Raw genomic sequence first — 18,989 nt, 5'->3', positions numbered from 1 at the left:
CAACAGAAATGCAATACTGTCTCATTAGAACAATGTTTTGCAGACTATGCAAAGCCAGACTTACTTGATCACTTGTGAAGCAAAATTTCCCTAACCCCATTAATTTTCATTTATCTAGCGCTCTCAAAGAAGGAAATATTCAGAAGCAATTTCATATTTTATTTTAAATGCTTGGGTGTTTGTCGTGGTTTAAACCCAGTCAGGTAATTCGTTCACTCACTTCCCCCCCTTTCTTGCCCTCCCCCTGCTCCCGGAGGGACAGAGAGGAGAATCGAAAAGAATGCAACTCCCACGGGTTGAGATAAGAACAGTTTAGTAACTAATGTATAACACAAATCACTGCTGCTACCACCAATAATAACAATGATAAAGGAAATAACAAGGGAAGAGAATGTAACACCTCACCACCAGCCGACCGATAACTTGCCCCCCTCAGCCCGACCAAGCTCTGACCCATACCTCCTCCAACCCTGCAGTCTCCCAGCCCTTCTGGCTAACTCCCAGTTACCTCCTGGGCATGACGTGCTGTGGTATGGAATACCTCTTTGGTCAGTTTGGGTCAGGTGTCCTGCCTCTGCTTCCTCCTGGCTTCCCCTCCTCCCTGGCAGAGCATGAGGCTCACAAAGTCCTTGGCCAAACCAAAACATCGCTATCAGCTCTGTTCCCAGGCCGAAAGTCAAAACACTGCACTGCACCAGCTACCAAGAAGGAGAAACATGACTGCTACTGCTGAACCTGGGACAGTGTTACATTGTCAGTACAAAGAAGTGTAATGCGTAGTAATCCATGTCACAACTGTCAGAGAAAGGCCAGGTAAACAATGCTACCTATATAATTTAAACATTTTAGGAAGTAACCGTTAGGCAAGTTCTGCTATTACGATTCCTTGACTACGCAGTGGTAACAAAAACTACACATTGTGAAAATCGGGACACACTTAAAACAGATTTGCTTACAAGCAATTCATTTTCACAGCACATTCTCTCTTGCCACCAGTGTCATGACAACTTGTTAGCAGCATGCCCCTCTGAAAGGGGAAGGGGGGTACAGTTAAAATAGCCCTTAGCATGGGATTTATTCTAGGTCACAAGGTCACCAATAAAACACTAGAATAACCTATGGGTTTGCAAAATATTTTAATATAGTCAAGAGTCTTCTTACACAGGCACACACTCGTATCTACTATGACTTCATTTAGACTTTTAGGACCTGCAATTTAGAGAGGAAGAGCTTTGACAACTTTCTCATGATCCTTCCAACCATTTCCTTTGCTTCACAAACCAAATACCATCACATTGACAACATAAAACTGAACAGCACTTGGAACATTAACTACACCTCTTGCAGCACCAAAATTATTTGTTTATCTACAATCCAGAAAAAGGAGCTAACACTTTTAATTACAAGAGATTAGTATAAAAATCCCTTGAACACTTGTAGTTTTCTAGAGGTTTTGTCTAATCCATTTCCTTCCTTCTCCAAATTACAGGTCAAAAACTCCACAGGCCAAAGTAAAGATAAGTTGTACCAGACATGCTGGAAAGTAAGAAATTCAACAGCAACAATTCTCAACCAAGAATTTGGGTATAATTAAGTCATCAAGTAGTTTTGGCTGTTGGTGGTGAATGCTTTGTGCTTACAGACATGTTGCCACAGGATGACAACAGGAAACTGCAATTAGTTACATTCATAATTTTTCTTATTAATTCAAATGTTGCGAATAGAACATGTGAACAGAAATAAACTTGTGAATGGAAATACAGGTTTTTCTAATTATTTCATGGCATCATCTTTAGATCAGATCCATGCCTCAATTAAGTCAATAGGAGATTTTTAGACTTGATTTTACACAGCCCAAGGTCAGAACATTTCAATGGCTCAGATATATAAAAGCAAAGCTGCGGCTTAAGCTTCTGATATGGGATATGCCTGGATTGCAATGGGCTGTTTAAAACTGTGAACAGTCTTGAAATTACTAAATATAAAAGCTGCAGTATGGAGAAAAATATATATTTGTTGTTTAAAATATCTTTCATATGACGATACCACTATAAAAAAAAATATCGCCTTGAAGTAACAAATTATTAGGTCCATGCTGATGATTTTATTTTAATTTCCTTCATAATTTGTCCCTTAATTCAAACATCTTTTTTTTTTCTTTTGCACTGACTCCAACCCTTGCTCTTTGATAGCTAACACAGTTCCTATGGTTTCATTCTTAAACACCAGAGTGAAGTACATTAGTGCAACAGACAACTATTTTCTTCCATACATAGCTGTGCTAGCAGAACAAGTAAGACTCTCTAAACCCTAAATGTCACCAGCCCTAGCTAGAGAACACTCCTCCCACAGATCTGTAGCGAGCAGTCTCTCTAGTTCCTATATGTTCTTTCCTGTAAAAGAACTATTCCAAATTCATAAAGACTTTTGTAATAGAAGTACTCAGAATGAAACAGTGTTCATTAATATGCAATATAAGACCTTTATGTACTCAAACTTATTCAGCTTGCTGTGGTGGGTTTACCTCAGCTAGATGCCCGAATCCCACCAAAGCCACTGTATCATTTCTCCTCCACAGCTGGACAGGAGAGATCAAAATATAATTAAAAGCTCATGGGTCAAGATAAGGGCAAGGAGAGATCACTCAGCAGTTACCATCACAGGATGTTTTTGAGCAGCATGTGGCTCCCAACCAGTCACAGTAATGGCCCTATTCCTGGCACATGAATGGCATCAAATGATCCAAAATCCAGAGTGCCACTATCCATTTGAAGGCAGCTATTTCCTCTGCCTGTGAAACACTCCTACACTGCTCCCCCTCCCCTTGCATTTCCAAGAAGCACAATACCTATTTCTATCCTATGAAAATTTTAACATGGTTCATAAGATTATCAGCTACACCTGCTGACAGCCATAAGGCCTGAAAGGTTAAATAACCCTGCATCACCAGAATACTTTGACTACACATTTGTTTAGATGTTGTTTTTTTTAAACACTGCTTTGGGTGTAGAAAAAGACTGATGAGGTATCTGACTGTATCTGAATCTGATGAGGTATCTGAGGTATCTGAATCTGACATCAGAGTAGCAGTCATGGCCAAGTTTCTAACACTGTACATGATGCAGGCAGCAGGGACACCTATGTCAACAGTAAAAATGTAAAACCACAATATGCTTTCAGGCAGATCAGTTTTGGGGGTTTCTTGTGCAAATAAAATGTTTTTAAGAGAGACTGTCAAGAGTGAAACAGATAAATCAATTCAGTCCTTTAAATCACTCCAGGGATCTTTTCCTCACTCACTACTCACTGAAAAATGCCTCTTAGAACTGTTGAACTCATGTAATACAGGCTGCAAACACATCCAGTGTGACCGGAAACTTAAACCCTCCCATTCAAACGTACGCATGCAGTATTTACCACATCTTAATGTTAAACCATGTTAAAGAAAGTGAGATTTTAGCAGTCATAAAAGACAGGTATCTCTGATAATTAGAGTTTATTATTCAAAAATGAAGAAAAATTGTTCTGAGTCTTCAGTTCAGCAGCAGACAATGTAATCATTTGGTAAAACAGACATTCCACTCAAGTCCATTTTTGTCATTCTATTTTCATCTGGAGGATTAAAAATGAGCAAGGAAGTCTTTTCTCTTCAGAAGCCACTCATTCCAAAACCACTGCAAAAATTCAGAGACAGCACTTACAATCTTAGTTATTTCAGAGTATAACACAAACAAGTGAAGATCAATAAAAAATATTAATTAGCACTTAATTAGAAATATCAATATGGAGAAAAGCAGTGATGTGCAGACATCCTGCCTCTGGGATTAGATTCTAACTCATTTTAGATTAGGAAGCAATGAACTAAAATCACTGCCCTGACAAGTTAACTATTCTTATTGACACAGCTCTGGGTAGGAATAACATCAGCCCTGAGGACGGCATAGTAAACAGAAAGAAGTGGTGCTAACTTCTGACATTTACAAACGACCATGATAAAAAAGAATCTGGATGGATTACATAAATTTGCTACTATGAGAGTACTGACTTTTTTGTTTCTAACTAACATGTACTTATGTAACAGTACCAAAGAGAACAAACAGTTATTACAGACAGGACTATACTGGAAAGAAAATTTAACCAACAAAAGGGTTAATTAGGGATACAAATTTTCTCAGACTGTTAATAATGGGAATGACACATAGTATGTGCCCATAAGTAATTCTCAGGTATCTTTGATCTTCTGCCCCAAGCGGTTACTGTTGCCTACCATACCCGGGCCTCTGGGACTCTCTCAGAACCAGACATCTGGCTACTTTGTTGTTTTAGACTAATCTCATCCCAGGAGAGCTCAAGAAATGACACCAGGCAAGGAGGGTCCTGGCAAGGGAAAAAACATTACAGTATCAGCAGACTTTTGAGTGGACTACAACATCAAAATTGTCTTCAAATTTCTATAGGGATCCTGTGGCTTTTCTGCTCTCCAGCTCTGATTTCTGAATGCACATGATCCTGTTTTAAAGAACTGTTAATCTCTCTGGAGAAGCTAATGAATGATAATCCACGAAAGCACGTGTGACAAAGGCAAACAGAACCAAGAAAACAGCAAGGAATGGGTGGATTTAATGAAGATTTTATTGAAAGGTCACCACACTGCATGATCAAACAGTGTTTTTAAAAGCCTACAAAAAAAAAAAAACGACTCCAACATCCAAACACTCTATTTTTGACTAATTCATGGGGTTTAGCTGCCAGCAGTGTTATCCCTGAAGTATGACCCTCTGATGACTGCAACAGATTCAGCCAAGTGCTCCGGGCTTAGAAACAGGGCAATTCACAATGCACGGAGCCCACAGGGGTAAGATGGGCTGCAAACATGAAGAAATAAAGGTTTAATTCTAAGGCCAGCTTCTCTTATCATCTAAACAGGCTATCTGGAGTTTGCCACAGATTCCGGTCCACCAGATTCCCATCCTCCCCAAACCACTATAGATTAAATCAGATGTGACACTGGCAGCTGAACAAGAACTGTTACAGAAGGCCCTTTTCCTATATATGGATGTTCCTGCATTGTTCCTGCAGCAGTGCTCCTATACCCTAGGTGTTCCCAATGCACGCTTACTGCCTACAATTGGTAACAGAAAGAACCAGGACACTTAGACCTGGAAGAAATAAAAATCACATGTATTTTTCTGAGGGCAGTAAGCACACCCATACTATGAACATTTTCCCAGCCATGTAATTCCAATCAGCATTTTTTTTAAAACCCAGGGGTGGCACATAATAACAGCAGTAAGGAAGAGATAAGTTCTGTGTGGCTGTCCTTTTTGTTTCAAATCAACCACCACGCCTTTTCTTCCCTTCCATTGGCAAGAGCAACTTAAAAAAAATGGATGCTAAATACATTCAGATTCTAATCCTTTTCTAAGGGCAGACCTGTGTGATTTAACTTTCCCTCATTTCAGGGTATTTTCAAAGTATTCAAAACAAAGCTTTGGAGAAACCTCTGACTAATCTGCTGTATCACACCAGCTCCCAAAGAAAACAAATCCCTGTCAGAACTGTTAAGAAGTGCTACAGACAGAAGCAGTTTGAAAATCGTGTGCTAAACTTTACTAGGGATCATGCTGTTACAGATCATCCTACTTCCTTTTTCTTCCTATTTCTCACACCACAGCTATCCTCCTTTCTTCCAGCCACAACATTCCACTCTCGGTAGGAGAAACAATAATAAAAGTTACCCCACTGTATTTTAGCAGTTTCCTAATGCACTGTAAAAAGCTAGATCAAGACAAAAAGAACCTGTGCTTCACTAGCTTTAGTTACATCATATCAACAGTAAACATACCCTCCTGAACAGCTCAGCATAGTTCAGAGATTCAGAAAGATGCTATGGAATTTTTTTCTGAGTATGATTCAAGCAAATTCTCCTTTGTTTTCTCACCAAGCAGGTATGTTGTTAGAATCAATGTGGGTTATTCCAAATAATTCAATTTTTAAATACCAGCAGCCCCAGGACAACATAAACTGTTTTGTATGCTCTTTGCATACAACACATGCTCAACAAATACTTCTCTTGAAAACTCTGCTATAATAGCAACTTGTTACAGTTTAATTAAGGACTTCTGTGACTACTGCAGCTTGTAAGCAGCTATGCACCTTTACGCAACAGAATCAAAAAAGTCATAAAATATTCCACACTAAAAACTCACATTTATTTATTAATACGTCATCTACTGCAGAACAATACAGAGTGCAGTGTAACAAGAAAAGCATTGCAAGGTAGAACAGGTCAAACTAATGTGTTTAAAAAATAGCACGACTGTTTCAGTGGAGATGGCATTAATACAAGTAACACCAAAAAATTAAGTCAAAAGTAGGCAGAATTTTAATTTTGGTATTTTATGCACTGTACAAGCTTAATTATATACCCTCTGTTGTCACTTGCCATAGAATTTGAATGGTGCATTCCACACACTTACTTTTCCCCCTACTCCTTTTAAATCAGCAAAAAAGAAATACTCCACATATGAACATGTAAGATGTACTTTACAAAATACACAGAAAATAAGCAGTTAGTCAATAAAGCAAATAAACCCCACACTAATTCTTACATATTAAAGATAGAAATATACATGGGATATAGATATAGGTTCTAACAAGCATTTCTCACCTTGTCTAAAAGAACATTTTTGTATGAGTGTCTTAAATATGACAGTTACAGCTTAGATATACATATTACAGACTTATTTTCAAAGCCATATGCCATCACCAGGACTCCAACAGCAAATAAGCCAACACATGAGAACATAAATACTCTTCTGTTTACTCTAAGTATTGATTTATGTTCTATGGATATCCAAACACTGGTAACTAACACTGCCTTACATTACCTATTATGAAATTACAGCTATTCAGTGAGGTTTTCTAACAGTAAATAAAACTCCCCACAGCCATTCTCCAAAACTTTTAACAGCTGGAAGAAGCAAGCACTGTAACATGAAAGGAATGCCAACACATCCATACAAAGGTAAATCAAATATGAAAACAAACTCCAGAGAAAAAAAGGTCTTCAAACAAAATCCATGTTAACACTTCTCATAATTTGGAAATGGAATGGAGTAGCTCCCATTTATCTGCCTTTACAGTAGGAGAGGAAAAGCCATTTCAGACATTAATAACAACACCTTGAACAACATCTGAAACTCCTCCAAGAACCTAGTCTATACTCAAAAGAGTTAATGAACAATATTTTAAATGACACACAGTTCAAGCATTGATCTCACCACAGAACCATTTAATTCTGCCCAAGAACTAAACTCTAACTAGGAGTCCCAATTTTAACATATATATATGGAAAGGCTGTATATACAAGCCTTGTATATAATATATATATATATATACACACACATCTTTTATACAACAAGATGCATATTACATCTTACTTCTTTCCTACTCTAGGGCACCTAACAGTATATCTTTCTATTTCACTGCTGCCTATATGTATAATAAGCAGATCTTCATGATTTAAATATTTTATTTCTTTATGTGTAAACAAACCCAGGAGAAAACATCTATAAGCTACTTTGATTAAATTCTTCCAGGTTTGGAAGTTGCCTTTACCTCCAGTGAAGGCCGGAGGAAATAGGCTTCTGAATGCACATGGAAGAACTCCACATTTCCTCCACAGAGCAAAGCTCTGTTTCTTATCTTGTAATTAAATAGCTCATCAGCTAATAAAATTACTTTATACTCCCTAAATATCTACATAAGGATATAGCGGAGGGAAAGCTTAGTGATGTTTCACAATGAACACACTTCCTAAACAAAGATAAGCATGATTACTGTAACTTCAAGATAATGACATACACTTAAACTCACATTTAAAGCTCCATGTTTAGAATAATTTACAGTGCAAACAATACTGATACTTGTCTTCACTCCTCTATTTTAAGTTTACAGGCACAGTTTCATTTATTTGAAACAAAGACTGTATTTTCAAAAGACAGTAATTATCATGAGAATACAGTGGACAAAAATGCAGTACTGTACTTATTTATGTATCTACTTAGCATTTTATATCAACTAAACACTTTAGTGTAAGGATGCCAGCTAGGACCAATTACTGCTTCTGGAATCCATCTGCTACAAATTGTATAGACCAGATTTTCATTTGTGACTCTTACCTACAGTTATCCCGCCCATTGCTTTGATTTGAACAGAAAAATGTCTGATTTATACTAGCATAAAGAAGAATCATACCCAAGTTCCCAGGTACCCTCACCAGCAGCACAGGTTTTCTTTTGTTGGTAGCAGCTGGCATGTGCTAATTAGAAGGAAAACAAAAATCAACTACTTCTAGTTTTGTAAAAACATCTAAGAAGAGAGAGAGCTCAGAATAGTCTCAGCCTATTACAGTATGCTCTACAGGAGGAAATAACCTGACAAAATGAAATTTTCCATTGCCTCCCATCACACAGTTTAGAAGGAAGGTGAAACCTGAAAGACAGGTAATCTCCTTAAAATCTGTTGTATGGCAGACGTGCATTAGGTTGCAAAAAAATTATTAGAGTAAGAAAAGACACTCCTTCCTCTCACAACCCACAAAACAAACAAAAAACCTACAACTGCTGATAAAGATACAAGGAACACAACTTGCTGGAAGTACTGCTAAATGAGCCATCTACTTCACAAGATACTGATAAGTTAGTATAACAAGTGATTCACCTGACTGAAATAATGTCTTGCGATTTAGAAACACTGACTGCTACTAAGGCAGCCTGGGAAATGTAACACTACTGCAGATTTCAACATGGTTTTGTATTAGTAAAGAAGATAACAACATGCTGGAACTGGCTGATGATTAGAAAGAGGAGGGAAATTAAAATCAGTGTGATCACTTACAGACATGACAGGATGCTTACACAATGGGCACAGTGACTTATATTATGCACAAATACCAGAGAGGGGAAGAGTTAGGAGGACGGTAAGCATAACTATACTGCTAAGACAGTAAGAAAGACATTTTACACATTCTGAAGACAAAAATGCATGTCTCGATCCTGTTCATAACTTAGAGAGCTCAGCTGTCAGACTCACAAACTACGTGGGGACATAAAGCATCATTATGTACTAGGATTTCATATTTACATAAACCAAAGTAAATCAGTAGCATAGAGGTTACTGTTCTGAATGTATGTACATCTAAAAAGAGACAAAAACTGTTACCCATAAAACTGAATTCATTTCAATGTAATACCATAAAGAAAAAGAAAATGCAAACAAATCAACTAAAAGAAATTAAGGTTACAAGGTAGGTATTTTCTTATTATTTGCAGAAGATGACTACTTTTGAGTTTTATCTACTGGGTGTATCAGGAAGGTTCAAAAAACCAAATGTAGCAATACAGGCATTTGTTACTCAAGGGGTCGTGACAGCAGACTTGTTATGAAACAGAGATGCCCCAGAATGACTCATTTTCAGAAGGGATTTGAGGACAGCACTTTACAACACTGCATATTTTTCTGTGTATTCCATACTTACAAATAACATCTATTGTTCCGAGTTTCTCAGATCACACATTACAGGGAATCAAGCCGTGCAGAAGTCATCAGCATGGAAGGTACGAATAGAAAAAACATCCTAGTATCAATAGGTCAGAGATCTTTGTGACTGTGCTTAGAAAAAGAAATCCCTCACAACTGTACAATAGAGGCTGCACTGCTGATTGCTTGTAAGAAAGGCCGTTGACTAAATTATTAAAATACACACCTTAGAGAACATAACCTGTATAGAAAGGCTCACTCAATACAGATATTCTAGACCATTTGGATAATGAAAGTACAGCAAGTATTTCTGAAATAACACATATGACATTAATATTACAGAACAAAATGTTGCAGGATATATTTTCTAAATTGCATGATCACATGCCATTTTAAAACAGAAGCGTAAAATACATCCATAGATCAGAACTGAAATTCTATGTCCACTTTAATGTTGTCATTTCTGGAATTACAGGCAACCTATCATAGGTTAAAAATCATAGGACTTTTAAGAAATCACATATATGGAATACATGAAAAGCTTCCCTAAAAACACACTGATTTTGAAACAAAGTACTTTAAGTAGAACGAAACCTGATAGCCACTATTACAGCTGACTTTCTCTAGTTCCAGTTATAAACCTTCTTACTGGAGAATTAGGGGCTTTTTTTATATTGTCAAAGAAATGAAAATATCACTTGCCAAAAATATGTCTGGACTTGTTATTTGTAGCTGTAACTCAGACAACAAATGAACCTTTTAACAAATACCTCTTCTTCAAGTAGGTGGAAGGATTTAAGAAAACAAAACACCAAAATCTTAAATCTTACCAAGAAGTGACAGGAAAACAGGACTAAACAGACTCCTCCAAATAAAACCACAACTGGAACTTTCCCATAAATGTAATAACCTTCATGATAGTGAAAGCACAAGTATGAAGGGATTAATTTTTGCCAACAGTTGTTTAATACTCTGCTTTTAAATGTAGCATATCACTGGCAAATTTCAACACTTCTATAAGCAAACAGACTGAGCACTGTAAACTCTGCAAACAAGCAAGTGCTGTTACTGGCAGGGATATTAGCAAAACCATTCCAAAGATGCAGGCACAGAGTTCAGACTCTACTATCAAGCAGATTTCTTTTGCTCATTGATACCACTGCAATGCATACATGCACACATGCAAAATCAAGCAAAATGTAAAAGTCTGTTGAATAAACAGACACATGAATATCCATTTCCACTGACAGGATAATAGTCTGGGTCACTAAAAACCTTAGGTCTACAGATGCTTTTCCACTCTTGTTTCCCTTCAACATCTTTCTGGTTTACATGAAATAAGGACAGAGACACCATTCACTGCATGAAGATGTGCTTTGATTAATTCATTAAGGACTGAAGATCACTCAGGTTTAATAAACTACATTTCTATAGGAATACTGTTATTAACTAAGGAAAGTATTGCCTGTATGCTATGACAGAGACTGACAGAGCTGAGAAGATAGGATTTTTTTCTAAAAGTTGTCATAATTACCAAAAGAGTTTATTTTAATCTAAAAAAGGTGGAAATAAAGCCACAATAGACAGCAAGTACAATGATTCTGAACTTCAGTATCCAGATGAAAGGCTGTAAACTCCCCATCGATAATGTAAAAACCTCAGAGAATGTTTCATGCCTCACTATTATGTCTGAGAAATAACTTTTCAGACTCCATTATGTTCGCCATGAACTTGATCTTTCACCTCTAGTGAAAATCCTCTTATAACTATAATTCTAAAGTTAATGATGAGAGATTTCATTTGCTTTCCAAGCACAGATAAAACCTTTTTGAAATACACTCTCACTGCCATGACCTTGGTCTATGACTTAAGAGTTCACCACGTGTAATAATTTACTTTGCCCCATGGGGCTCATTGAGATTTCCTTTCAAGAGGTTTTGGATATGCAGTCAGAGCTGAAACACTCACACAGTATGCATCAAAGTATACATCCCCATATACATTACAGACATTTTGCAATAATATCAACAAACAAAATTAATATGGATCATTACAAAATATAATAACAAAAAAGTCTAGATAAACAAAGTCATCCACACACTAGAAATACAGTGTTTTGGGAGTCTTGCTCTAATAATCCACAATACCCGCTAGAACAGGAAGGTTCAAAATTTCATATGTAAATTGGCAAAGTAATTTGGAGAAATACACTGTTGCTCTGGACTTACCAGCTCAAACATAATGAAGTCCAAACACAGTCTTTTTAGTTTATGTGCCACATCATTACCAGAATTACTGCATTAGACTACCTGCTAGTCTATGGCTGGTGACTTCTTAGCTGATCAGCAGTGTCTTAGCTTCTTTGTTTGCTCATGTATTTCTAACTAAACATTCCTTTATTGTTAAAAATAAACAGATGAAGTCTGAACTCCTATATCTACCTCAGTATACGGGAAGTTTTTTGTTCCCCTGAATCTTGGGGAAAACTGCTTCAGAAACATTTACCCTAAATTCAAGCACTGGCTTGTAGCTATAGCCAAAAAGTACACAGCTACTGCCTCACAATGTTCAGTGCACACTAATGAAACACAACATACAGCTAAGCACAACTGTGTCGCCTACCAGTTCCCACTTTGTCACTGCTTCACACTGTCTCACTTAATGGCGAGGCTGTTGGAGCTAACTCCCTGGGGATGCATACAAGGGCCTGAGGCAGGGCAGGATTCACAGGCAGACAGCACAGACCTTGAGAGGTCAGGCTGAGGGTGGTGCGGGGACCTGAAATGCCACAGAAGCAAACAGTCTGGAAACACAGCTTGCAGTGGGGATGTATATGATGAGGTACTCAATGGATTGGTAAAGATGGTATTTAAAGGTAAAACTTCTGCCCCATCACACAGATGAATAATCAGGGGCTATTGTGCTTTCAGGGCACCTACAGTAAAGTGAACATCTTAATACCACTTTCCCAGTCTCCTGCCCCTCAAAGTTTCCCAAACACTACCATCTTCTCTTAGAGACTTTCTATGTGAGTACAAGAGTTTAAGCCTCTGCTACAGCTACTCTGAGTACTACTGTTTCCCCTCCATCCTTATTAGTTTAGAAGTGGCAGCAGTAGTAATGGACTGCAGACAGAAAAAGCCACATGCACAAGGGAACACCTGCAAATACCCTCACTGAGCAGGAAAGCACTCAGCTGTAGGGACTGCATGTTTGAAAAAGGGTTCCCAGGAGGCATGTGGCTTTTTTTCAACACATCCAGAAACAGTTTACCAGCAGCTTGCTGTTTTCAGACTCTGTGACAGGCCAGTATTTCCAGAAACTGGAGCCTAAATAATGCTTCGAAATCAGAGAAAATCTGCTGCTCTACTGATCTCCACACTTTTTGTCAAATGCTCTAAAAAATGAACAAAAATTTTAACAGAAAAATATAAACTGCAAACAATTCTGAAACATCCCATCTGCCCATATAAGTTCTACAAAAATATTTTAAATAAACTTAGGCTTGTTTATTTTTTTATAAATAAAGGAATTTAGACATTTCTTCTGTCTCGTCACTCAGATAAGGCTTTCCTCATTGAATACAAGACACTTTTTCTTAGCATGTACTGAATATAATCATTTGACAACTTAGAAGACAAAACCTTCACAATCTTCTTTCATAATCATAATGATGAAAAAAGGATAATAAAATCAATTTAATTTCCTTGAAAAAGAATGAAATTTAAAGATAATCATTATTCTAACAGAAAATCCTGCTTCATGTTTTACAGATGTGATTTCCACAAATCAGGACTTAACACTGCACACCCAAAAAGAGACCTAAAGAAAATATATTATAGAAATACTGAATTTGCAAGCCTTATTGCTTTCTTTCCCAGATATTAATATTAGCCACTAAGCAAATATATTCACACCAGGTAAGAAAATGCTTGGATAGAAACAAAATGTAAATTGTCTGAAGCTTGGATTTTAACACACAAAAGGCGAATTTAAGAAAGGAGAAACAACGTAGCATGATCTCTTTATAAGTCAGTGTTTAGAACTTGAACATTTCAAGAACAGTAATGCTATTCCTTGACTAAATCCACTAAAGATATTCCTAAAGGGCACTCTGTCTTCTCAATAGACACATTTAATTTGGATTTTTCTACAGTCAATACCAGTAAATAGTACTTGTTCAGGGTTCAAAATTTCAGGAATGCTTTGCACAAATGTTCTTCATTGAAAAAAAAATATTGAATTTTTTTTTTTTTTTTTTTTTTTTTACAATCAATACTGTTGCCTATTAGCTTTTGCTGGTTTTACAAATACATGTTTTCATGCCCAGTCACAACGCTGGGGCCACCAACAGCCATGTTAAACCATTTGCAGTAGTACCCCTCTGTGCAAGAAGATCCAGGTTGACAGAAACAGGTGAACACATGAACAGAAGGAACCATCTTTCTTGTTCATGGCAAAAAAAATAAACCACCTACAAACAACAGACAAAGCTGGATAGTTTCTGTTCTGCTCTATCAGTGACTTAACACAAATCGTAATATGCAATGATCAAATACTCACTATTAAAATTAATATTTTTGCTCTGAAAGCCAGGTGAGGGACAGCAGAATCAGAACGTTACATGTTGCTAGGTTTCAGTGCCAGCAAACTGCACTGCTCTACTAAAAGAAAGCCATTAGAAAATGCCCATAACACAGTGAATGCTGGCATCGCCCAGGCATTCAGTGGAACTAAGACAGCATAAAACACTCCACTGCAAACAAACCACTTACAACTTTTTGAAACTGTTACCTTCAAAATAGTATTTCGAATCTTCACTGTTCTCCAAGAACAGTTACCAAGTGGGTAACACTTCCTTCACTAGTAAAATAAATGTAATCTTTCTTTCAAAAAGCCATAAGATCAAGCAGCAGAGAATACAGAAGCTGAATTTTAGAGGGGCAGTAGATCCTCCACTCTGCAAATATTTTAACAGAAGTATTACTGATTTGTTCAAACAGTTATAAATGCTTGCTTTGCAAACGCAATGCATTTTGTACAGTACTTCCTGCTCTTGCACACTGCAACTTTACACTGAATAAACCTGCAGACCAAAACAAATACAAAACCATCTTGCTTTAAAAGGCCATTTTTGTCAAGCATGAGAGCAAGACTTCTTCTGCCCTGACTTCTTTATGCCACAAACAGCTTTCAGGGTCACTGAATATCCCACAGCAGACAAAAAACTGATCTCCCCAGCCCAAGCACTGTAGAACAGCAACAGTAAAGCCTCTGAAAACATTCTGGTTACAATGTCGGATCTAGGACAGTTGGGCAAACACACCTGTAAAAACATAAGGCTATGATGATTCCAGGTAGTTTCCAGCCACAGCCCAAGCAGCTTAGCATAATTTAAACAGGCAATTTCATAACTTCCTAAATTATGGCAGACCTGCTACAAGAATCCCAGATTTAGGGAGGATGAACATGCATAAGGCTGCAAATTCTGTGTCATACATCTTAGAGTGCATAAAGTTGTGCAGTTCAGAGATTTAATATATTTTTTGCGCTTCCCTAATCCCAAGAATGCAAAAGGGTCTTTTTCCACTGGACACCTTATAAGCCATGTAGAGGCACTGGCAGCCAGGGAAAAAATATTTTATCACAAGTCTAACTCAAACACTGACAACTTAGGTTCATAAATCAGCTGCTTTTCAAAGGTGCTGGGAGAATTTGAAACCTCATATAAACTAAGGAGTTTGGAGGTAAAGTGCTTGAAAATGAGGATTTCAGAAGCCTCACTGTTAGCCTGAACTTGCTTCCACTCAAAGAAGAGCAGAGCTGACTGCTTGTGAAAATCCTGTGAATTCTGAACTGTTCAGGTAGTGGATCTGTATTAGAAATACTGGTGATAAAGAAGAACAGTGATAGAGGGGGAAAAAAACAAACCAACAGAAGAAACCACAGTTGCTTTGGGTTATACAAGACTTGAGAAGACGATGAGGAACGCTACAGATATCTAATGGAGCTGCATGACTGGGACACATTGTAGTTATGAAATTCATATTGTAAGTAATAATTTGGGCTACTCCTATGCATTGATGGACATAAAATGCACTCACCACTCAGGGGAGGAAAAACCCCTAAGTATCAATAAATAGTTCAATAAAAACCATCTGCTCAAAGCACAGTAATGATAAAAGAAAAGTAAACTCTTAGGATACATAAAAAATTAGACTGTAATACTAGAATAGAGTGAATTTTAATAGCACAGCAGCTCCTATGTCCATACAAGGCTTACACTTACACAGTTAATTCTTTATATTTGTACATGTGAAGTACAGACATCTTCCCTAAATTTGTCCTCTGACACCCACATACATTTCGTAGAGACTTCAGTGTATATCTAATGGTAGAATTAGTTACATTTTCATTTAGAACTATTTGATCTGTGTGGGCAGACAAAGTTTATTACTTGAGAAACAAAACAAAACAAAAAGAGAAGAAAACCCACCACATTTTCATGATAGGCTTTTTCTTTTTACAGTACCAAATTTAATAGAATGAAATTACCCTTTCATAAACAAAACCTAAAACTATGAATATTTTGAGTGCAATTTAGAAATCACATTTTACACAACATCACTGTAAATTCTGACATATTTAGAGAAGAACAATTTTACAGAAGATAACTAAACATCATGACATGTTCGTTACCTTCCAAAGGTAAATACCCCTGGTACACTGGTGAATCAGTGTACGAATCACAAACCATTAGAGCTTGTACTTTTTATTCATTTTATTTTGTTTTGTTTTTAAAGGTTAATGTACATGTATACACAGTTCAAAGAACTTTAGTTTTAGAGAAATCAATATCTTTCCTGTGACTTTACAGTCGTGTTAGGGTTCACATTTTTGTTTTTACTTAAAAAAACTCCACTGCTCACAAACAGAAGGATTTCCCAGTGCTCATTTCTCAGTAAATACTCATATATTCTTTATATTAAAATATCAGTTAAAACTATTGCATACAATTTGTTGGCAAAATGTTACTGATCTCCCTGTGGACCTTACAAAATCAGTTTTATGTTCTACATCTGCTTCAGAAAGCAAATCTAAAAATCAATACTAGAACTCCTTTGTATCTTATTTTGTAAATACTCCCCTAGCTTTCCTCATTATGATCTATTTTCTATTATCTTTTCTTGCATAAGCAACACCTTGTTATACAAAAGGCATAGCAGATCCACATGAAAGTTGCAAAAAAATAAAACAGCACATTGATTAAGTGGTTTTGTACAAGTGACAGCTTAACTGAACAAAAAGCCACCCTCAATGGTTTTGTCGTGCATGATAGCAAAATAGCCAAAGTATTCTTCAATAAAATGAACTGTCTGCCATGATTTATCTGTACAATTCCATCACAGCTCTTGCCTGTTATGTTACACTTTTCAAAATATGTCATTAAGCTTCCATAAAAGTCATCGCAAATTGTTTTTGCTCCCAAACTGATAATAAGCTTACAGATCTAATTTTCAACCTCTTCTCTTCATTACTTTGATTCTTAAGGAGAATATGACATTTGCTGTCTGAATACTTTACAGTAATATCTGGCGTCTCTACAGCATTTCTGTCTGAGATCTCTAAGCTTTTAATCGGTTTGTCTTTAGAGCACCTTGAAATGCTGACATATTTATTTCTCTCTCTCTTGCAGAAATGTATAATTTCAATGAAAAACTACAAGACTTTTTGAGAAAAAAAAATAAAGACATAAAAACCTTCCATGCTCTCAGACATTGCAATGTCATTAAAATCCTGACCATTCACACTCAACAAGAGCAAAGAACAGAAGTGAGGCCTCCTGGTTTTGATTCCAAGATTTTTTAACTACATGGACTGTCATCTTCATGAATCAAGAGACTTTGTAAATGCTACTGATGACAGAAACAACTGCTTAATTGAAAAAGTATCGCCAAAATAGATTCTGATTTCTCATGGCGATTCCTCCTTATTTTTTTGCCAGTGTACATATGAACACTTTTTTTGTTCACGTAGGGCTTCATATGCTTCTAATTAAATTCACTACTTGAAACTGGCTTTGTTAATGAACTAAATGTGTTTGTGACAAAAGCTAGGAATAAGCTATTTTAGAAAGTTGTTTGCAGGGTTAATGAAAGTAACATCATATAGGAAGAGATCACAAGAACAATGATGGAAAACTAGGATGAAGAGGGAGAAACAGAAAGAAGAAGCAAGAGTTGAAAGACAGGCGAGAAAACAAAGCACACATACATAGACCATGGAGAGGAATTGAAGAATGGGTCACAGAGTCAATAGGTGTGAATTTGTAGCCCTACTAAACAAGTTGTATTTCTGCTCATCTCACCAAGAACAGCTACTTCCACCAGAAGAAAAGACATAAATCATCTTCCTGTACAAGATTTTCAGAGAGCACAGAGAGGTTTTTCTCCCCACTGCTTATATCTCTCATCTGCCAAAACCCCTCTGGACAGAATAACAGCAGCTCCTAGCTTGTCTGAATCTTTGGAAAGGAGTTTTAATTTTTACTGTACCTTCTTCCAACAACTACAGGTAAATATTTTACAGTGCTGCTTATCAGGCTATTTTGAAACATGGTACCTATATCACTACTGGTACACAAGTTACACTGAGGCAGTACAGAAATACTGTCTTGAACAGCTAAACACCTCTGCTGCTACCACTGCCATTAATGGCAATATGTAAGGAAATGAGATTTGAAAAGTCTGTCTCCAGTCTCATGTAAAAAGCAGGACTGGCAGTGAGCTGGTCAATCCATTATTCTCCTTGCAGCTAGAATCTTTTGTTCTTCCACTCTGCTACTACCAACACCATTCTGCTCCACGGACTGCGGCAAAAAAAAAAAACAAAACCAAAAACCAAAACCAATTCACCCATAAAAATCTCCTACTGGTTTTCAGTACTATTATTTCTTTGGCTAGTTTTTCATTTCTTTCTTATAAAGCTGCAGAGATTGCCACCCTCCCATAATTCCTATGACGTGTGAAGAAGGCTCTTTCCAGTCCCCTAAAACAAGCCACCAATCATCAGAGCTAAGCGAAGATGTAAGTTTTCCCCCTCAAACACTGAAAGACTTGGAAGCCTTTTGGCTTCCAAGTATAATGCTTCTCCCCAATCTAATGCAGGGGATACAGCAAGAAAAAGCCGCTACCTGGCTTGATTGTCTTCCCTTATTAATGGAAGGCTACTGCTGAAGGATTTTGATAAAGACTGATTTCCTCTGCAATGTCCCAAACTTCAAAACCAGCCTCCACCTGGCTCATCCACCAGGCATACTGTAAAGTAGTACCAATGGCTAACCTGGTAGCGTTTGGAAGGCACACCTAACAGATGCCAAGACTAGAAATTTGAAAGTGATATAGATCACAGGGTTGGTGATCAAACAATGTATAGGAAGAAGGAAG

At 37.1% G+C, this 18,989-nt stretch overlaps 1 protein-coding gene across 15 annotated transcripts in view; it reads right to left on the bottom strand.

Moving 5' to 3' along the window:
• SLC10A7 (solute carrier family 10 member 7) overlaps positions 1 to 18,989 on the bottom strand; it is a 143,380-nt gene that overhangs the window by 108,019 nt on the left and 16,372 nt on the right. Inside the window, exon 4 of one of the 15 annotated variants that reach the window (XM_057416749.1) lies at positions 8,194 to 8,323. The exons of the other annotated variants lie outside the window; for them this stretch is intronic. The gene's annotated coding sequence lies outside the window, so the exon portion shown is untranslated. Of the gene's footprint in view, positions 1 to 8,193; positions 8,324 to 18,989 lie in introns of those variants that run through there. 15 annotated transcript variants of the gene reach the window in all.

Source organism: Pezoporus wallicus, unplaced genomic scaffold, assembly GCF_028554395.1.
Source record: "Pezoporus wallicus isolate ANWC-B61680 ecotype Strahan unplaced genomic scaffold, APGP_CSIRO_Pwel_v1 contig_7904, whole genome shotgun sequence".
Lineage (NCBI taxonomy): Eukaryota > Metazoa > Chordata > Aves > Psittaciformes > Psittacidae > Pezoporus > Pezoporus wallicus.
This window is presented reverse-complemented; position numbering and strand designations above follow the sequence as displayed.